The 23,171-nt window shown below is 41.3% G+C and overlaps 2 non-coding genes across 2 annotated transcripts; both read left to right on the forward strand.

Moving 5' to 3' along the window:
* The first annotated feature begins 1,045 nt into the window (after positions 1-1,045).
* On the forward strand, positions 1,046-1,119 carry TRNAI-AAU (transfer RNA isoleucine (anticodon AAU)). Its single transcript has one exon. It is a non-coding gene; the product is annotated as a tRNA-Ile (tRNA).
* Positions 1,120-11,862: 10,743 nt separating this feature from the next.
* TRNAM-CAU (transfer RNA methionine (anticodon CAU)) lies at positions 11,863-11,935 on the forward strand. Its single transcript has one exon. It is a non-coding gene; the product is annotated as a tRNA-Met (tRNA).
* The last annotated feature ends 11,236 nt before the right edge of the window (positions 11,936-23,171 follow it).

Consider the following 23,171-nt stretch of genomic DNA (forward strand, 5'->3'; position numbering starts at 1 on the left):
GAACAGGACATTATTAGCACAATAGTCTAGGCAGAGAGCTGGACCACCTGTAATATGGCAAGGGGGTTGGTTGAGATTTCCTTTATTCAGTTATTCGAAATGTATCTATTGAGCTATTTATTAGTCCCTGGGTACTGTGGGTGTTCCTGCGTATTCAACCACCTTGTCGACGCTGCAGGATGCGGCCCCATTACCCAGGACCCAAAGAGCTTCCAAAAATGAATCCCGAGGAACAGCTGTTTCTCTACTGGAGAAGTGGGCAGCCAGGCGGAAACACGCAGGGAAATAGTTCTCTTTGGGACAGAAGGCATCAACCTCGTAAGACCCAGCGATCAGCAGAGCTCCCGGAGAGTGTTTCTTAATCTGAAGGTCATGAGTCGGGCCTCAAAGTTGTCTTGTCGTGCGTAAAATACCAATGGACTTATACCTGTTTCATCGAGAAGGAATACAGTGCGAACACAAAGACTGTAATGGAACGTATTTCTCTAAAGTGTCCTTTTCAGATAGAAATACGAGAGCGTTTTCCTGAGTTTTCTAAAAATGGGGTGGGGTAGGGATCAAATACTCACTTTTGGGAAACATGGGCGAATACAGTGGGAATCGTGCTAGAAGTTACGAGCAGAGGAGCCTGGGTGGGGACTTATATTGGCCTTGACGGCCCGTGGAAAGAAACTGGCGGTAATTCCTTCCGTTTTCCGTCAATTTCTTCACGGGTTGCTCAGAAGCTACGGAAGCAAAGTAGAAAGGAGTGATAAGGGCAGGCCACAGTACCGGCGGAAGGTGATGGCGTTGCGTTTAAAAGGGTGGTCACTGAAACCCCTTGTCATGAAACACTGAAACAGGTGACATTTGAACTTTCCTTCCTCAGAATTGTATTTTAACTGAAATATCAGGGTTCGGAGATATTTGCCGAGGATCGTAACCAAGTTAGCAAAGATCGCAGGTTCTTTCCAGTTCCGAGAAGTTCAGAAAAATTTCTTTGGTGATTGGAATAACGTTCGCCTTTAAACTTCTCAAGAGCGGTAGGGCGCGTTCTTCCACGCGGGGCCGGTTAGCTCAGTTGGTTAGAGCGTGGTGCTAATAACGCCAAGGTCGCGGGTTCGATCCCCGTACCGACCAAGCGCAACTTTTTAACTCTTCATCTTACAGTAACAGTTGTGTGCAGTGATATCAAAAGTCACGGGAGAACAAGAAAAGACAAGTATATGTGCTCAGTAATCTACACAGACTTTTAATGCTTGTTTCACAGTAACAACTGTGTGCAGTGATACAGACAGTCTCAAGAGAACACGAAAGTAAATGTATTTGTACCCAGTAATCTTGATGGGACATAGTTCGCTGAATCGTAGGGTTGCGTTTCCAGTTTAGTGTTCCTGCAAGAGCAGATGATGAAGAGAGCTGAGATTCCAGAAAGAAATTGAAATACGGGAGGAACGTGAAAAACAGGCGAAAACACGGAAATAAGGACCTGGGCTTTTCATTCTTTTACGATTTCCAAAGTGTACAAATCTTTCTCTGTCGTGACTAACTCCTGATATGGGCTTTCCTAACTGTGCATCTGCTTACTTCCCGCAGACCTGTCCTTGGCTTGTGCAGGGTAAGTAAAGCCTCTCAAGAACTCCCATTTTTCATTTCTATTTCCTCCCTTTTAGCTTCCCACACTCAACTCGAGAGATACTGGACTTAAGGAAATGTCCCATAGAACGCTGAGCCTTTCACCTCCTCTTTGCTCGTCTCACGGCTTTGTTAGACACGAAACCATCTTCTGGAAAATGTCTTCCCTGACACCTCTCCTACTTTTCTGAGTTTGGGTTGCTTTCCTCCTAGCACTCACGGAGATCCAGGTACGCATTTGTTTTAGCGGCATTCACCATATTGGGATTGTCTGTTGCTTGGCCATCTTCTCCATGAGATCATAAGCTTCTTGGGGGTAGGATGCTTATTGCTAAATACTTTTAAAAGTCTGCATGAATCAATGAAGAGTGAGGGATATGTGTGCAGGCATGATGGAAAGAGTGTCTTGTGGTCCAAATGGGCTTCACGGGTCTGTAGAATCCATGCTATCTCAACATAGTGCATTTTGGTCAGACGAACAATAGGCTACACTATATGGTGATTGGTTCCATTTCGCTGAAGGTACCTCTAAGGCTCTGAGTGGCTCTATATGCCCCCAGGACTGGATAGTGGTAAAGGACAGAGCATGCGCAATAGATCCAAAGTCAGGCAAGGTCTGAAATGTTTAACTTTGCTGAGGCTGAGAGACAGGAATGAACCCTCTCCCGCGATGGGAATTTCTACTCCACTGATCCATAGTAAATAAAACAGTGAGCCAATGCACCTCAAACCTGTATTTTCTACTACATAAATGTGATTGGTTTTGACATTTTCAAAATTCAAGTGATCACAATGATTTAGAACTAATGTTTACAAAACTATAATTTAGGAAATCCTTAGCTGTAAGCAGACACAGCTACACAGAATAAAGAGAGTGATATGCCCTTTACTTCAGTGTCATTTATAACACTGGGGAAATAATACTTGGGGAAGCTGAAAAACTATATTGACCGATTTACGTAAAAATTAAGAAACATTCAGTATAATTTCTAGCACATAGTCCTGAAAAAGTCCTTGTATGCGGAATATTGTTCACCTTTAAGGAAAATGCTTTCAAGGTCTGAGGAGAGATATTAATGCATTTCTGTTGCTACTGGCTGTTTTGCTCATGTAGTTGTAGCAACAAGCTTCTGTGAACATAAAAATGAAATAACGCTTAAAAAAACAAAATAGATGGTGGAGGAACACAATAGGGATGCATAGTAAGGTATGATTTTCTAGACAGAAATTGATTTGTACAAAAGAATGTAGTAAAGGATTTGTATCTGATTCTTTTTTGTATACCCTTTGAAGCTTATTTAGCTTATATTCGAAAGCCTCAATTGTCTTCTTTCTCCCAGAAAGATTGTTTCTCTGTACCACGAACATTCTGGTCAGATTCTCTGCTTAAGCATCTTGACCTCTTGAGCACTCATCTTCGTACTGAGACCCCGATATATGCCAAAATGATGCCCTTCCATAGGAGGGTTTCTTGCTTTGCTAAAAGAGCAATCAATTTTTCAAGCAATTTAGGGCTCTTTCCTCACCCAGTGTCTATGTGAAAACTTAGAGGGAAGGGAAGAACACATGCCTGTTCTTTCCAGGAAAAGAATCCTGATGGGTTCTAACCTCAACCTGTAAATCCACTAAGCAAGTTCCTACTGAACACCTATGATGCAAGCTCAATCCAGGAGGCCAGCACTGCACAGGGGGAAGGCAACCAAAGCAGTAGGTAATGTTTACTGAGCACTTCTTTTTGATCAGATCCAACTCTAGGTGCTGGGATCCACCCAAAGTGTCCCACAGTCCTTATTTCCCATGTACAGAAAGAAATTTGCAGTAGACTTTGTTATTGGAAAGCACTACTTGCTGTTTTTTTTTTTTTGTTTTTTTAACAAGTATTTTAGAGTCCCTTAATTAAACAGACCATATACCTTTCCTTATCTAGGAATTCCCACTCCAATGCGCGGTCCACACACCCATTATTTCTCCTCATCTTCACTCTTCAAGGCCCATTCTTGATTCTTTCATTCTCATTTGAAAGAATGTAGCATGGAGGAACGTAGCATACTAGTTTTTCCCTCGGAATTGCATGACTCATTGTCAGTAACTATCTTATGGTTTTTGCTGTTATGACATTTAGTATGGATGTGTGCTATCTTTCGTTAATATCCTCCATCTTGTAGTCACTGTTTCCATAAGGAAGCGCAGCCAGTGTGAACTACAGTCCAAAACCTCACATATGCATAGACTGGTTATGTAGTCTAAAGAAATTCCTGGCTCTGAGTCCTAATTCTGAAGGTAGTGGTAAACTTCAGTCCTTTGGTGTCTTATTCACTTAGGTTCATGCCAAGCTTATGGGGCCCAATGCAGGTCCCAGGAAAAGGAGGAAGGGATGTATGCTAAACCTGTTCCTATTTCTACCCGCCAGGTTTGTTGTTGTTGTTGTTTGTTTTTCAGGTGGAAGCTCAACAGCATCCATGCCATGGGTGATTGATGCTATGTTTCTCTAATGTTAGCAGTATCTTTTTCTAATGAACTCTCTCCTTGATGATCTCTTGTCATCTGTCTTGGCCAATGTCAGTAAGGGGTCTGCATGTAAAAATGCTCATAGGTACTTGAGATGTTCATCTTTTCCTCCTTGTTTGGGTGAATTGTTTCTTTCTTAATTCATTTGTGCACGTGCACATACATGTATACATAAGTGTCCACATAGGTGTGCACGCACACATATATATGCCTGTGCTTATATGTGTACATACACATATGCATACACATATGCATTCTCGTGTACATACATGCACGAATGCTCGCATGCATGTTTAGGTACGTGTATACAAACCTGATACACAAATAAATACGTGTACAAATGTGTTGATGCATGTTTACATGAGTGTACATGCATGTTAACATACACGTATGCATCTACACATACACGTATACACACATACATGCACACATACATACTGTGTACACAATCAATGAATATGCACAAATGCATGCGGACGCACACATGTATTTGTTCACGTGCATGTGTGTACGTATGTGTGTGTGCACACATGTATGAGTGTATATGTGTGTATGTTTGTACGTATAGGTGTATGTATACATGTGCACAGACGTCTGAATGCATGTGTGGGTACACATGTGCATTTGTATGCACAAGTACGTGCATATGCACATTTATGTTTGGGTACATGTATGCATCGTGCTTTTTTGCGCAAACATGTATGTATATATACATGTATTATGTGTGCATGTGCACATGCAAGTGCACGTGTGTATGCACATGCATGTATACCCACAAATCCATGTACACATATACGTCATGCATGCATGTGTTTGCACACGAATTTTTGTGCGTGCACATGCATGTGTGCACACATGTGTGTGTGTAGACATGTATGTGTGGATGTGCACACGTAAATATGGACACTTGTATTCAGGCATACACATGCTTTCACGTGTGTGCACAGATGCATTTGTAGGCTGGTATACATGGTGTATACGTGTATGTATATATACATTATTCATACAAACACATGTGCACACATGTGCACAATGCATACATGTATGCATACGTGTGCGCATGCATGAGTACACACGTGCATACACACGTAAGTGGGTAAACACATACACATGTACACACATGCATGCAGACATGTGAGCACGTGTATCTGCGCATATATCTACACACATACATGCATGCATACTGTGTACACAATACATGGATACACATACATCCATGCACACACACCCACATGCATTTGCACATGCATGTGTACATATCTTTATACACTCACACATGCACGCACGTGTATATACATGTATACATACACATGTGAATGTGCAGCTACGTGTGTACATGCATGTATGCATATGCATGTGTGTCTGCAAATACACACATACATACACACATACATGCGGTGTATATGCCTGTATACATAAACATGCATGCATGTATACACATGTATGTGTAGATACCTTTGTGCATATGTGTACATGCCTGTATGCATACACACATGCATACACGTGTACACACATACATTTACACATGCATGTGGTGTACACAGACATGTATACATAAACATGTGTGCAATCACGTCTACATACACACATGCACCTGTAGATACAAATGTACATGTTCTGTGTGGAAGACGTGTAAGGGGAGAAGAAAAGACACACACACAATACCTTTAAGGGTAAAGAACCTTTATCCCACGTAAATGGCAATGCAGATATAATAAGCAAATGATATAGTAAGCAAATTGAAATAATAAGCAGACTGATATAATAAGCAAATTGCAATGGGAAGGAAAAAGACATATATTTATATGCACTCCAGGCTGCACTCCAGGCTGCTTCTAAAGGTGTCCCATAATGAAACAATCCCCAATATAAGGCAGGTCCTCTTTTTTTCCTCTTTGAGAAGATTCCTCAAACATCTATTCTTAAATTTAAAAAACGTTATTTATTTATTTATTTTTGAGATGGAGTCTTGCTCTGTTGCCCAGTCTGGAGTGCAGTGGCGTGATCTCGGCTCACTGCAACCTCCACCTCCCGGATTCAAGCTATTCTCCTGCCTCAGCCTCCCAAGTAGCTGGGACTACAGGTGCATGCCACCATGCCTGGCTAATTTTTGAATTTTTAGTGGATACTGGATTTCGCTACGGTGTCCGGGTTGGTCTCAAACTACTGACCTCAAGTAATCTGCCCACTTCGGCCTCTCAAAGTATATGTATATATATGTATATACACACACACCAGACTATGGAGGATTCACCAACAGACCGGGAAGCAACAGCCTGGCCTCCAGAGTTGGCCACCTGTCTGCGCACAGACGAGGAGAAGTCTCATGAAGCGTCAGCGAAGTCTGGAACCCTAGCTCTTTTTGTAACGAGTTGTTTGGCATGAGGCCCGGTCACGAGGGCCCTTCGCAACTGGGCTCAAGGATCACAAAAAGGTCAACTTGTTTTTGTGATTGTCTGTTGTTTTTCAGTAACTAATGTATAGGAATAGATTGAAATAGAGATTTCTCTGAAACAGCACTGGATGAACACCTCAATGGGTTCACAAACCTGCTCCAGACAGATTTCCCTCATGCTGTTCTCGTGACAATGAGTGAGTTCTCCTGAGATCTGGTTGTTGAAAAGTGTGTAACACTTTCCCCTTCGCTCTTTCTCTCCGACTCTGCCATGGTAAGGCATGCTTGCTTCTCCTTCGCCTTCCGCCATGATTGTAAGTTTCTTGAGGCCTCCCAGCCATGCTTCCTATACAGCCTGTGGCACTGTGGGTCAATGAAACCCCTTTTCTTCATAAATTACCCAGTCTCCAGTAGTTCTTTATAGCAGTGTGACAATGGACTAATACAGGTGCCAACAAGTTCAATCACTGGCACCAAAATATGGGAGATACGGTAGTTAGATTCATGAGAAATGTAAAGGGGAGAAATGGGCAGATTGACTGCCTGAAGTTCCTTCTATATTAGGATTGGCCTGTAGTCCCAGGGCTTTTCAGGGACAACCAGATGTAGGCCTTTCCCACAAGACAGGTGTGGGAATCAGGAGAGAGGGAGCACTAGCATGAGGTCAACTTTGAGCCAGTCCCAGTGGGCTATGTGGAAGGATGAACGTAGCTAAGGAAAAAGAAGCAAAAGGAAGCTTTGAGTTTTGCAGTGGCTGGAAAAGCAGTCATAAAGAAGGGGGTACAGGAGAGTACATCATCATCAAGGGAAATGCACATGAGAACCCACAATCATGGATCGTATTAAAAAAATTATTCGTATTCAAACAGCTGAATGGAAAGCGTGACACTGGCTAATGACAACACCATTTAAAAGTAAGAACTTTATTATTCTCCCCACCACCCCTCCCTGGCTTTAACTCATCTTCCACCACAATTGAAACACAGAAGTCTCAGAACAGTGGTTAACAAATGGTAGAATGTTAGGGTAAGAAAAGAGAGATGAAACATTTTCCTTAGAAAACTATCCAAATAGTTTTAGCTGACTCAACAGCCCCAGTAGGTAAAGGAAGAGATCTGATCTTTCTGTCAAGTTTAAATTTTAGAGTGTTACATGGAGCTCAGCATCTTAACTTTGAGATTGAGACTGTATTGACTGGGATGCGGCATAAAACTGTGTATGTCTTCATATGGAGGTAGGGAAAGAATATATCCTACTGAATAAGATTAAAATGACACTGGGAGACCAAAACATATTTTTTGTATTATTAAATCCCAGAGATCGGCCACATTCATATTACAGAGTTTAGAGAGACCTAACTGATAAACTAACGTGGCTATCCCTTAATGAGTTTTGTTATTATTATGATTTTTTCCTGTCTGCTTATGCATTATTATGATATCTATATTATGATTTTGTTATGCCAAGTAATGACATCTCAGGGATCTGTGAGGCAGTACCTCATTTGGTATTCTAACCACATTTGACAAGTACAAAAATGTAGACAAATGTACACACCTTAGTCTACTTTGTGTTGCTAAAAGGAACACCTGAGACTGGGTAATTTATAAAGAAAAAATGGCTTATTTGGCTCACAGTTCTGCAGACCGTACATGAAGCTTGGCACCAGCATCTACACCTGGTGAGGGCCTGGAGACTACTTCCATTCATGGCAGAAGTTGAAAGGGAGCTAGTTTGTGCAGAGGTCACATGGCAAGAGAGGAGGCAAGTTGGGGGAGAGGTGCCAAGCTCTTTTTAACAACCAGCTCTAACAGCTAATAGAGTGAGAACACGCTCACCCCAGAAGGAGGGCATTCATCTATTCATGACCCAAATGCCTTCTACTAGGTCCCACCTCTAACATTAGGGATCAAATTTCAACATGAGGTTTGAAGGGGGTATTCAAACCATAGTAGTGCGTAATATAAAGAAGCCACTTGGCATTTCCTGTTGGGATGGCCAGACCCAACACCAGGCCGTGGGGGCTACGAAGTCCGGCAGAGTCAAAGGAATGAGACAAGACAAGTTTAAGAGTGCATAAAGTGGGTCCAAGGGGCCCAAGCTAGTGTGGAGGCTGCAAAGGCCCCGAGCTCTGGAAGCCCACACTATTTATTGGTGATCAAAAAAGAAGCAGGTGGTGAGGATGTGGGGGTTGAAAGGAAGCAGTGCATCAAGCGCATGAGCTATAGCTGTGATGGTTTAGCAGTTCCTTTGAAGCATATGGAACATGTTCTGCTACTTGAGATAATGGGGAACATGTTCTTCTAGTTTAAGATACAATTGTTTTATGATCCTGGGAGTGCTAGAAGCAAGGAGCCAGCAAGTCTAGACACATTCCAGAGGCCACGAGGGGTTTTATACCCTGAGCCCTGGATTCCATCCAGGCCATGAGGGGTTGTATGCCCTGGGCTTAGATTGTGGTGTGGCAGGGCAGCCTTCCACCCTTTCGCACAGAGTTTGGTGTTCCAAAGGCCACGAGGGGTTTTAGACCCTGGAATCAGGACATGTTCCAAGACTCTTTTACATTATGTCAGACATGCAAGCCCTGCCTCAGCTTTCCTCCCAACATTTCCGATTTCTGAGTATGAGTGCAAATGAGATGTAATTTCTATTTAGAAATGGCAAATAAAATAAAAAGTATGTATGAATAAATCATCAATTTAATGTGCCCCAATTATTCTCATAGAATAATGTCCTGTTCTGGCCTATAGCTCCCACTTATCTGCTTTCAACAAATTACTACATAAAGACTGTACAAAACCAGAGCAGAAAGCAGATACTCACTGCTCTATTGTCCACAGTTTTCTATCTGCATTGAGGTATATATCTGGAGATGCAAATGTATATATATATATTTTTTATCATTTTGGGTCTGTATTTGAGCTTAAATGGAGGTGTGCAGCAAAGTAGAAAGTAGTTGTTGCAAAAATTTCCCCTCAAAGAGCTAAGCCAAGACCTGAAAAGAGTCTGGAGACGCTGTAGCATGAAGGAGAGGTTTTTTAAGAGAAGCATATTGGCTTGGAATATGAAAATGGAGAGAAGGGACTTCCCTAAATTAAGAAAGAAACAATTCACCCAAACAAGGAGGAAAAGAAGAACCTCTCAAGTACCTATGAGCATTTTTACATGCAAACCCCTTACTGACATTGGCCAAGACAGATGACAAGAGATCATCAAGGAGAGAGTTCATTAGAAAAAGATACTGCTAACATCAGAGAAACATAGCATCAATCACCCACGGCATGGATGCTGTTGAGCTTCCACCTGAAAAACAAACAACAACAACAACAACAAACCTAGCGGGTAGAAATAGGAACAGGTTTAGCATTACATCCCTCCCTCCTTTTCCTGGGACCTGCATTGGGCCCCATAAGCTTGGCATGAACCTAAGTAAATAAGACACCAAAGGACTGAAGTTTACCACTACCTTCAGAATTAGGACTCAGAGCCAGGAATTTCTTTAGACTACATAACCAGTCTATGCATATGTGAGGTTTTGGACTGTGGTTCACACTGGCTGCGCTTCCTTATGGAAACAGTGACTACTAGATGGAGGATATTAACGAAAGATAGCACACATCCATACTAAATGTCATAACAGCAAAAACCATAAGATAGTTACTGACAATGAGTCATGCAATTCCGAGGGAAAAACTAGTATGCTACGTTCCTCCATGCTACATTCTTTCAAATAAGAATGAAAGAATGAAGAATGGGCCTTGAGGAATGGAGATGAGGAGAAATAATGGATGTGTGGACCAGGCACTGGAATGGGAATTCCTAGATAAGGAAAGGTATATGGTCTGTTTAATTAAGGGGCTTTAAAATACTTGTTAAAAAAAAAAAAAAAAAAGCAAGTAGTGCTTTCCAGTAACAAAGTCTACTGCAAATATGAAGGTGAAAATGTAAACAACTTTCAGCCTGTTATGGTGGAATTTTGTCCCGCCACACCTGTCATCAAATTCATGTCGAAACCCTAACTCCCAATAGGTGTTCTTATAAGAAAAGATGGAAATATGTGTAGAGAGAGAGACCGTGGGAGAATATAGCAAGAAGGTAAGTGACCATCTGCGAGCCAAGGAGAGAGGCCTCAGGAGAAACCAAAGCTAACAACCCTTCTAGCCTCCAGAACTGAGAAAATTTTCTGTTGGTTAAGCCACTCAGTCTGTGATATTTATTATGGCAGCCCTAGCAAACTAGTGCAGAATGGGAGTTACAGCATCAAAATAAAATATTTAGAAAGATGCATTTATAAGAATCCGGAAGTTTGAGAGTATAGGAACTGGACCAGATAGGACAGTTTGTCCTGTCAGCTCCTGAGGTCAGGGATGGCTCAATTTCTTCTGAATCCTCAAAGCCTTCAGGTAGCACAGTACCTGCAATGGAATGTGTCCTCGAGAATCATGTGGTGGGTCTGGGCACCGCACTTCGAGAACTAATGATTTAAGGTGTTTGTAGGGATGTGAGGGATAAAGGGCCAAGGATGCCTTGGAAATCTAGAACATAAACGCCGGGTACATGGCAGGTGGTGAATTAAAGTTTGTTGAATGGACCAACGAATCTAAAATTCTATAGCTATTTGCTTAACAAATGAGTGTGGTGGTGTGGAGAGGAAAAGGGGAGATTACATGATCTAGAGGGAGAAAGAGGGCAGCACACTTTTTGGAAAACAAAATCTGCTTTCAAGATCTGGTTTTGCCCCTTATCAGCTGTGGATTTAGTTCTGCTGAGCCTCAGTTTCATCAGTAAGATGGGGATAATGATGTATAGATTTATGGCAAATAAATAAATAAATAAATTGGACTAAATGAAATTACGGAAATAAAATCTTTAATAGGGTATTTGCAACATAGAGGTGAAGAAAACATGAAGACTCATCATAAAATCAGTTGGTGATATTTTGAGGGGACTATCTCAGGTGACATAAGTGGAAATGCAAATTTAAATTAAGAGAGGTAAGTGTAAACTGCAGGCATGTTTGGGAGCTTGTCATTCATTCAACTAGCATTTAGTGAAAGCCCGCTATTCCAACTAAGGAAACTGGACAGTTAATACTGCCTAATATATCTGAGGGGACGAAGATCCAGATCAATAGAGAATGAGGTCAGGCATAATTGTTCAGTACACTATGGCTTCCAAGTGTGCGGTTCTTCCGATGGGCTAAAAAGGATCCTACGCGTGCCTATTGGAGATAATCTGGGAGAACTAGCAACCTTGGGCGAAGAAAACTGAAGTCCCAAAGTAACCCGCCTGGGGAAAGAAATTAGGAAATTCCTGTGGAAGCTGGCGTGGTGTTGTACTTCGTCGCCCTCTTAGCGCAGTGGGCAGCGCGTCAGTCTCATAATCTGAAGGTCCTGAGTTCGAGCCTCAGAGAGGGCAGCTTTTGCAAGGAAAGCTCATTTTCCTGGTACTTGTTATGGCTGTAACCCACATTCCCTTTACTGCTGGGGTATAATTCCTTCTTTTCTGAAATATCAAGCAAGTGAAATCTTGTCGGGCCCAGAGCTTTCCCACAGTGACTGTCTGTGGGTGCTCGTTTGACACGCGCTCCCGGCTCCGCGCAGTGGCTGTTTCTGGATGAGTCTGGAGACTCCGCCTGCAGTCCTGTGCTGGCTCCACCTTGGCAGGGGTGGAGCTCAGGAATGTTGAGTGGTCCCGAAAAACCAGGTGGAACACAAGACTTCTAGTCCCGAAAAAACCCCCACATGCCTCAAATAGCCAATAGCGGGGTGGCGGGCTGGGGTTAGCGGAATTTGTAACCCGCTCACTTGGGAGGCAGCGGCCTGTAGGGTCCGCGTCCTCATCCTCCGGCTTTGCTCCTTTCTTCCCTCTGGGTGGGCAACAGTCGCTTCCCAGTTGATCATCTGAGAGCTGTACGCCTGGGTGTAGATGTCGAATACATTGATCTTCTTATTTTTATCTGTTTTTATTTGTATGGTACACAGACGACAGGGAATCATTGGGCATCTTTGAAGTATAAATAAATCAGGTCTGTTTTCCCCCAAACGGTTCCCATGGCAGGGGCTGGGGATACCTTGACCGACACCCAACAGACTCTATGTAGGCAATGAGGGAAAACCAAGGAGCGACGAGGGGCGGGAACTCCGAGCAGGTGCTCAAAGACGAAGAAAATCTGTGCTGGGCTGGGGTGGTCACTTTCTTCTCAGAGATGCAGAGTGCTACACGGCGAGTGGGAGGGTGGGCTCCCACTCCCTGTTACAGGAGCCGCTCGGAACTGGGGATTCAACCTGGGAAACAAGGAAAGCCGATGACGCGAACCTAGAGAAGCTAAGAAGAGAAGCTAGAAGCATGAACGAGAGAATTTTGGGGAATAGATCCGGGCTTGGAGAGGAGACTGCGAAGCGCCAGTCAGCCTAAGGAAGGTTCTGATACCCAGTGGAATTTATAGAAAATGATTTCGGAAAGAGAGAAAGAAAGAGAGGGGTGGGCAGTCTGTCCTTAACGAGGCGTTACGTCCGCCTGCCAAGGATCCCATCGTCACTGGTCCTGAATCTATATTTCATCTGTAACGCCAGTCCTGAACAATAGTCTCAGAAATCCTTCAAACTCATGCGCCACACACAGAACCCGAGACAGTTTTTTCTCTTTGGTTACAGAGGCTCCTTGAGAGAGAAATGAATATACAAAAATGTCTCAGCAGAAAGTACTGAAAAGCCATCCCACCCCATCCATTCTCAGAGGCTAAAATCAAGCTAGTCAGAGGAAGGGATTTACAAAGCAGGACTGCACTGTGGGACAATCCCTGCATTTTGGCTCTCCCTCACACCCTCTTCAAATTGAGCCCAAGTCCCACATTCTGAGGATGATACTCAGGACGTGAGGGGGCTCTGAAAAAGGGCTGATCCCTCCGCAAATTCAGGGTGATGCACACAGCCAGGAGGAAATGAGAAAATTATCACAAGTCTTTCAGATTCACAAATGCCATGTTCCCTTTGTTTTAAGGCCACGAAGGTCAAGTAAGGACCCAAATAACTACCAAACATCTCAGAGAACGCTTTGGGCAAGAGTGTGGTGACAATCAATTGCCTTGTTCCCATTACAGTTTGCAGTTATTAATTTCATGGAAGAGAGCACGTCACACCGGGGGCAAGACACAGTAGGAACTGCCAGATTAAGTAGCACAGATATCCCGGAATGTTCTGCGGCTCTTGTATTTTAAGGAAGTTTTGATTACTGACTGACTGTTGACGAGTCAACAGTTGATGAGGAGGAGGTTTTGGGGCTGGCCATTCCAGGCTCCACGTTCACACCACGGCACCACCATTCCTAGGGTGTCTAGACATGTACACTTGCAAAAACCATGTATATAGAGAAAATGATTTTATTTATATGTGAGAGCACTTTTTAAGTTGGAAACTTTCAATAAAGACTTTTTTTTTTTTTTGAGAGTGCCGTGGTGCGATGTCGATCCACTGTAACCTCCACCTTCCAGGTTCAAGCGATTCTCCTGCCTCAGCCTCCCGAGTAGCTGGGATTACAGGCGTGAGCTACCACGCCCAGCTAATTTTGTATTTTTAGTAGAGACGGGGTTTCGCCATGTTGGCCAGGCTGGTCTCAAACTCCTGGCCTCCAGTGATTTTCCCCCGCCCCCCCACCCCCCACCCCCCGCCGCCTCGGCCTCCCACCGAGCCTGGCCTAATAAGCACTTTTTCAAATTTTATCATTTTAATTAAATATTTCAGACTTTAGATAGGAAAGGGAATGAGATAATTTTTGTTCGTTTTCCCAGGTTGCTGAACAAAATAATTACCAGAAAGAAATCAACATTTAGCTTTAATTTTTGATGCTACAAGACCCCTCTGGAGACAGTGTTCACGCAGTATCTGGAGAGTGTTGTTTAGGCTCCTGCTTCCTCACGCAGTCCCCTCCAACAATGCTGTTGGTCCATTGTGCTTCCCGCTGTCCTTAGTCCATCTCATCCATGAGTAGGCCATCAGCTCCCCCAGACCAGCAGCGGTGGGCTTTCCTTTGAAATCTGGAGGGTCTGGAGGGCTGCACAAACTTCCCTTGACTTAGTTATCCCAGAGCATTGTGATGGAAAAGAAACATCCCATGCAAGTGGACAGCACTAGGTTGTGAACTGGAAGGAAGGTTGGAAAGGAGAGATACCCATTACACATTTCACTTTCTTGAACTCAGCAGCAGAGATAAGGATGAAATCAATAGCTTGAGAGAACTAGGAAATTTTAGGGCCGTGTTTGCATGTGTGTATGTACTTGTTGTTAACAAATTGGTAATAGATCATAAATATGATCTAATATTAACTTTTTTTTCTGATTGTCACCCATACAAAAAAAATTTCTCTTAATGGCTGATTATAAATAATAAAGTAAAAGCTACAGATTTTTATGTTTTTTAAGACTCTTTTCATCCATAAAAGGTCCCTGGTCTTTCTTTTATGGATATTATTTTTTTAAATTGATAGACATTATTTTTTAGAGAAGTTCTGGGTTTAAAGAAAAATTGATCAGAATAGATAGAATTTCCATAAACTCCATCACTCTCCCTCTCTTACAATTTTCCCTATTATTAACATCTTGCATCAGTATGGTACACTTGTTACAACTGGTGAACCAGTAATTACTAATACATTATTGTTAACTGAAGTCCACAGTTTACATTACAGTTTGCTCTTTGTGTTATACATCCTGGGTTTTTTTTTTTTTTAACAAACGTATAATGACATATATTTACCCTTATAGTATCATAAAGAGTTAATGCCAGTTAATTGTTGAAGGAACTGGGCCTTTTATCCTTAGAAACACCTCTATGTTGTATTTATTTCATTGTATCTATTTCCTGCCCCTTGACATGTTTCTTCATCTACTCTATTTCTTGTAAACTGGTAGTTACAAGTAGAGGCTCACTTAGATTCAGCTTCAAATCTTTTAACAAGACAATTTGATAGGTGGGCTTGTGCACTTTCCATTGCTTCGCTTTATGAGGTACATAATGTCTGGTTCTCCAACTTTTAGTCACCAATATTAGCACTAATGTGTGGTTCAGCTGCCATTCATAAATACATGTATATATAACTCGTATACTTATGCGAATGTATATATTTATGTGTTGATAAACAAAATGATACACAAAAATTAGAAAATAACATTGAAAGAATGAACATAAAAGTAAACAAGAAGAGATTAATTCTCGAATGCACAGTTTAGAAAAGAATCAAAAGTATATCTTCAAGCTCCTTAGAATATAATGAAAATGGGGACTTATAATGACATATTTCTAAGGATTCTGTAGAAACTGCTTTCTCATTTTAAATTACACCTTTTAATACCCAAGTTACAAAACATTAGAAGAAATCAGTGCATTAAATATAAGAAGTAAGAAGAAGAAAAAAAAGAAAAGAAGAAGAAGAAGAAGAAGAAGAAGAAGAAGAAGAAGAAGAAGAAGAAGAAGAAGAAGAAGCGGCAGCAACAGCCCGAAAAAAAAAAAAAGAAAAAGAAAAAAAAAAGAAAATAGAATGGTGAAGGAAACACAGGAATTAACTAGAAAATTGCAAAATCTGATTGGTCGTTTGAAAAAGAAGTGTAAAATGGTCAGCCAAATGTAAAATAATAATAATAATAAGGGGATATGGAGAAAGCACAAAGAAAAACCAAAAACATTAGTGAATGCTATTATTAAGATTTGAGAAATGTGGCAGGATAATGTTTTTAAGTATTGCTCTGTCTTTGATCTCCCTGTTTCCTTATCTGTTCAAGGCAGTAACCGTATTTTACAGAACCTTAACTCTACACATGGGGATGAAGCGAGTTGAACACAGTGTACATAGACAGCGTTTCGGTACTCAGGAAGCTCCCACTCTAGGGGAGAGAAAAACAAGCCAGTAACTTAAAGACATACTTTCTGGAGGAGACGATATTTGTGAAGATGTAGTAGGAATTGAGAGATCGTGTGGGCATCACTTTTAGCTGTACTTGTCTAAAGACGGGAAATGTGCATTGAGACCTGAGTAGCTAGAAGTGCCAAACCTGTGGCAGGAGTGGAAAACATGGGAGGATGGAAGCAGGGGCAACAAGACTCTTACCTGGGGAGCAGTAAAGCACGTGATCGGGGGGAGGGAGCAGGTTCCTCTGATCTTCTCCCAGGTAAGAAGCGCCGCCGTTGTCAACAGGAGAAAGAAGCGGGTATACAAACCAAGAGACATAAACCGGGAGAATGCGGGCGTTGATCCCGCCACCTCTCGCATGCTAAGCGAGCGCTCTACCGCCTGAGCTAATTCCCCACTGAGGATACACCACACCCCACCCATTTTCCTGGTTATCAGGAGCCTGCCGGTACTTTGGGCCGCCAAATCCCTGGCAGGACAAGATTGAGGCCGGAGCTTCTCAGATACTGCCTTGGGCAAAGTTCTACGAGCCTGAGAGTGTGAAGAATACGGATTTCCAAAATAGGTCATGAGGGAGACCTCTCTCCTCACTTCCCAATTTCGCCTTCTTCATCTCTCGGAAGTAGAGAGCACGTTCCAGTTGGAGAAGCACCACCCGGAACTGCCTGGCTTGCGGGCACAGCTATTCCAGCCCGCTCTAGAGCTGTGATCCTCACCTGCTCCCTGCAGGCAAGGCCGCCCGGAAGTAGTGGGGCAGCTTCTCCCAGCCCCAGAACCTCACGCCATACGCGCCGCATCTTCAATAGCACTTTCCTCCTGTAGGACTCAGAAAGTGATGGAGAACCTTGGAGGAGTTGAGAAAGAGAAAGCTTGAGAATTTTCATCTCAATCTGTGGATTCATTCCTGAAGCACTTCTTCAGCACCAGGCACAGTGGATGAGGCCAGTGATCCACATAGAAAGTGCCACAACAATAGCAAGTAATAGTACTGTGCAATTGCCGTCTAGGCCCTATTTTAGATGCTGTACACATATTAATAGTAATGCAGGTAAAATGCCTAGAAGTAGTTTATAATCTTCATTGTTTTATATGAAAAATTATGGAAAATTGCCACCACAGAGCTCAGGGATCTCTCAGCCAAAAGGAAAAACAGATGCAGGCTATACCGTGTCTGCTGTGTAGGTGCTTCTCCTGCCATTTCCCTTCCCTGTCACCTTCCTCCCCCCTTCTCTTGCTCCACTGGGCACCACACTTGTCCTTCTTATGCCTGTCTAGTTCTTCAATTCCCGGGCCCACAGAAGAAGGCTTCCCCTGTAGCCCAGGGGAGGCTACATTAGCTCCACTGCCTTGGAGTTGTAGTGGATTCCAAATCTGCTTTCCACCTGTGAAGAATTCTCATTTAAGACAGGAACATAGTTATTTTACTCTGAGTATAACTAGCGTCAAGTAGGATTTTTGCCTGATGAAAATTTGCTGAATGGAGAAAGGCTATAACAGATAATTTAGAAGCCTCAAAGGAGAGAGTGGCTTCAGATCGGTAAAGACTGAAGAAAGGATTAGAAGCTAGGGTCTAACAAACCCATAGAAATGTTTTTGCCTGAAAAGGAAATGTGGTTGGGGAAGAGTGGAGGGGCACTACTTTCAGAGTGATTAGTGGGTGGAGGCATGGTCTTCATGGAACTGCAGGTGGTTTGGGGCAGCTTCAGGTCCCTCCTTCACGGTCCCAGTTTATCAGGAGTGCACATCCTGAGAATGAAAGAGGCTGCTCCTACGGGACAAAAATTCAACAACACGTTTATTATTTATGACATTCATTTTTGAGATCATTTATGAATAAGAAGATAAAATAGAAAAACATGTAATCAATAACATTGTCTTTCTATTACGATTAACAAAGGGCAATGCTGAGAAGTCAAATGGTGTCAGAGAGAGATTTGAGTGATGGGAAAGAAAGAAGGATGGAAAGAGGGGCACGTCCCAGGGACCTACAAGAGCTTCCTGGAGTCATCTATCCAAAGACCACTCTCTCCAGCATTCTGAGCTCTGCTTGGGCCAGTTGAGCTAGTCAACATATGTGTTGTTAATACAGCGCCTCATGTAGTTTCTTTGAATAGGGGATAGTGTTGCAATTTCAAAAATACATTTTTTTTACATTTTGGTTCATCTTGGAAATTAGAGGAAGACCTAGGTCCCCATTTATTTTGAGCACATTTTTGTCAGAACGAGCTTTCAGAGAGATGAATAGAAGGAATAAATGTCACTTTTCTTAGTGAGAGTGTATCCGACCACTAGAGTTAATATGCTAGCTCCCACCTTCACTTATACTCCTTCCTTACCTCTCTCCTTACCTCTCTTACCTACACAGGAGAGAGGTAAGGAAGGAGTATAAGTGAAGGTGGGAGCCTGGCCAACTCTCAGATAATCTGATAGAAGACACGTTTTCATCCTCTACCTGACCATGTGTTGTCAATGTGAATAAAAGCAAAAGGTTGGCACATTCAAGTCTCCTGCTTTTGCCTCCTGACACTATTTCCAGGCTGTTCCTCATATTTTGTACCCAAAAGGCTAAAGTTTGATTTCCCCACAAAAATACATTGTATTAACTTCCAGCTGAAGCCCCAAAACCTGTATTGGCAAAACTCACTTGTGACTAATCGCTTCCTTTTTTGCTTTTGCATGGAATACTATGTATAATTTCCTTAAAAAAAAAAAAGATGTACATAACAAGATGAAACTGAGTTAAATAAAGAGCGGTAAATCCGCTGAAAGTATTTACCAGATACCATTGGTAGCCTAGGGATTAAAAGAAGCTGGAGAGTGCAGGCGTCGATCCTGCTACCTCTTGCATGCTAAGCAAGCGCTCTACCGCTTGAGCTCATTCCCCCACACCACATTTGTCTTTTCTGCCTATTTTTATAACCTGGACACAAATATCGTTCCATGTCCCGCTTAAGTTTCCAGCTTTTCGAACACCTCCGGGAACTTCCCTACCAAGGCGAAGCGAGGAATGAAGTTTCTGGGAGACAGCCTCAGACCTGGAAGGCAGTGACCATCCTCTGCTTTTTCAATCTGAGTCGGGATCCTGAGAAAGAGAGAAAAGATCTCATTAGGAAAGCACTAGTTCTAATCTGATTTCACTCTCCCATTAGATGAAAGAGAAGGAAGTACCGTCCGTAATTAGCAGTTACCTCAAATGCTCTGTTGAATGCATCACTTTTTAAGAACACAAACCTGGAAATAAGCCCAAGTATCTTTTCACCGATTGATCCTTCAAGTAACTTATCTAATATCTGTGTTACTAATTGTTTCTCCATTCAGGACAGTTGAGATCTCTTGTTACCTATTAACCCTTGATAGATTTAATTTGCATTTTTGTACTGATTAATGTTGTTGAACATCTTTTAGTGTGCCTTATTGGCCATATAAGCATCTTATTTTGTGAAATGCCTGCTCAAGTTTTTTGCCCTTATCCTTACTGAGTGTTTGTATCACTGAGTTCTAAAATGTGTTTTATATTCTCCATAAAAGTCCTTTGTTATATGTGTATCCATAACACATATGTTGTGTAACAACTATGTGTGCATATAACATATATTACATTTCTTTTCAAGTCTATGTCTTGCCTTTTCATTTTCTTAATATTGTCTTTCAAAGAAAAAGCATTTTAATATTTTATGAAATCCAGTGTATCTTTTTTTTTGTAAGGGCTCATGCTTTTCTGGTTCCTTCTGAAAAAGCTTTGCCTACATCAAATATGTGCAGACTTCTTTTCTTCTACAAGTTTGATAACTTTAACGTTAAGCTTTACATATATAAACCATTTTGATTTAATTGTTGTATAGGATGTGAGGTAAGGGTAGGGAATCATTTTTTCCATACTCAGTTGCCTGGGACCATTTGTTTAAAAAACTCATTAAATAACATTTTACCTCTGTCATAAATCAGTTGACCACATACGTTGGTCTATTTCTGGACTATCTATTCTATTCCATCAATCTGGGTAAGCATCCTTGAGACAATACCACATTATTTTGATTACCTTAGCTTTATAATAAGTCTTGACATCACCTGGTGTAAGTCCTCTAACTTTGTTTTTGTTTTCCTAATTATTTAGGTCACTCTAGGTCCTACAGAATAAGCTTGTCAATTTCTGTAAAAACAAACAAACAAAAAGAAAAGAAAACAAAACAAACAAAACAAAAATCTCCTGCTGGGATATTTGTTGGGATTGTAGTAAATCTATAGATCAACTCAGAGGGAAAAAAATGATATCTTAATAATCTTACCTCTTTCAATCTGTAAATATGGCAAACAACACCAATTATTCAAGCTTTCCTGAGTTTTTCTCAGCCATCTTTTGTAGATTTCTAGGTGCAAGTCCTGTGCACATTGACAAGTTTATCTCTAAATATTTCACTTGTTTTAAACCTATTGAAAGTGGCAATTTAATTTTCCATTTTTTTGATGCTAGTACATAGAAATACAATTAATTTTTGTATATTGTAATCTGTGACATAGCTGCATTTACTTATAATGTTTATTTTTGTAGATGCACTAGGATTTTTTGTGTATCTGATCATGTTGCTTGCAAATGAATATATTTTTCTTATTCTAAAGTGAGTATGCCATTTATTCTTCATTCATGCGTTCCTTACTTTCTGACACTAGCTAGGACTTTCAGTAAAATGTAGAAGTAGTAAGAACAGATATTTTGCACTTTTCTCCAATATTAAAGGGTACATATTTATTCTTCCACTATTAACTCTATTGCTAGTTGTAGGACTTTCCTAAACGCCCATTATTCATCTGAGGAATTTTCCTTCTATTCTTAGTTTACTGGGATATTTTTTAAACACCACGAATGAATGGCAAATTTGGTCCAATATTTCTTCTGCATCTAGTGAGATGATTGCATGTATTTTTTGTTTTGTTAATGTGGTATATTACATTTAATTGACTTTTCAATGCTTAACTAATTTTTTATTCCCGAGGCAATCTCCCCTAACTCATGGTGCATTATGGTTTACAGATAATGCTGGATTCAATTTGTTAATATTTTAATTCAGTATCTGTTGGTAAATGTGTCAGAGAAGGGTCTCCAAGTGTGGAACGCGCCGCTTTCACAGCTCAGAGAAACATGGTGAGCACAGTGCTCCCTTCTAAGTGACGGGAGCTTCGAGATACAACAATGAGACTTCACTTTGGAGGAAATGTCTCAGAATTTCACAGATCCTAAAAACTTTCATTGACGAACCAGGTCGATGAATGGTTTCTGTGTTTCTCTCCCACCCTCTGGAGCATGAAGGGCTTAACAAAATCTGCAACTTACTTGACACTTCTTGCTCATCGAAGATTTAAATGATACTATCAATACAGTGTACCAATGTTTTGCTGTTGGTGCAGACAGTTCAATTCTCTTTGGACTAGATTAGGAAAAATTGGGGGACTTGATATACCTCTGGAGTAAGAACATAAATGCATACTTTTGTCTAGTCCATGTGAATATCAACTGTTTCTCTTCTTTCTTCCTGATAACAATAGAAAAAATGCATTCCCCAAATCAAAGACTGCATGCCAAAGACCATGCAATTTTTGCTTTTATGTTCATATCGTTTATAACATGATTAATTTATTAACTTTACATTCCAATTCTATTTTCTTATGTATTCAAGTGAAAAGTGTTAATTATGAGAAATTCTGCGCTATGGCACTGCTAATATTGCAATCTATATCCCAAACTTCGTTTTACCGACAGAAGAAAGCATACCCTCATCAATTTGTCATGTCTTCGGAAGAAGGGACATGGGTTTGTAGTGGAATTCATGACTTTTTCTGCCTGAACATTAATTAGCAGAAACATGTTCCATTTCTTTATATAGACCCACTCTTAGAACCAAGGTGAACTGAGTGAAAAAGATACTTGCCTTTATATTTCTCTTATCAAACTAACCATTCTTGAATCTACCTTTATCACTTTTCTCCCAGGACCTCCTAGTGGAAGAAACTGTGAAAATGGCTGGTGTCACTTCAGACGCAAAAGGAAAAGTGGCACATCATGTTCAGAATCCGATTAAATAGTGTCAGTAATTATTACCTCTGCTTAAAGGATTCAGAGCTGAGTTTGTTCAGCTACCCTGCCCTGACTAATGGCATCATGCAGGTGTACTTAGAAGTAAATTTAAAACTCCCCCTTACTTTAGGATCACACATCTCCTAGGGTAATTGCAGGAGTGATTGGGAAGGAGCAGTCTACTCTGAGGAGGTCAGATGGAGACCAAGTGAATCCTGTAAAACAGAAGTAGTGTCATATGACAAAAATGCAAATCCAACACTACTACGTCTTGGATTTCTTCTTTGTTTCCTTGATTAATTTTCTTGCTTCACTCCAAAAATCATAGCATAAAGCAAATTATTGTTCCACCTATTGCTTTCCACTTTACTCATCTTTCATCTGGTGTCTGTGTGATTATGCCTCCATTAGAGACCGAGACCTGTTATTACCTATTAAATCCCTTCATTCCAGGATGTGGAACTAATTAGATAAGTTTCAGATTGTTGAATTTAGTGGTTATTTTAGAGGTAATTAGATAGTTAAATTTAACACTTGTAGCTCCACATAATGATGGAGTGCAAATATCTATTTATTCATAAATATCCATAGGCAGGGATCAGAATCAACATTTAGAAGACCCACTCCCTCAAAACAAGACGACCAAGAAAACAAATTGATTCTACTACCTTGGATTTATT

This window comes from Gorilla gorilla, chromosome 5 (genome assembly GCF_029281585.2).
Source record: "Gorilla gorilla gorilla isolate KB3781 chromosome 5, NHGRI_mGorGor1-v2.1_pri, whole genome shotgun sequence".
In the NCBI taxonomy this organism is placed as follows: Eukaryota; Metazoa; Chordata; class Mammalia; order Primates; family Hominidae; genus Gorilla; species Gorilla gorilla.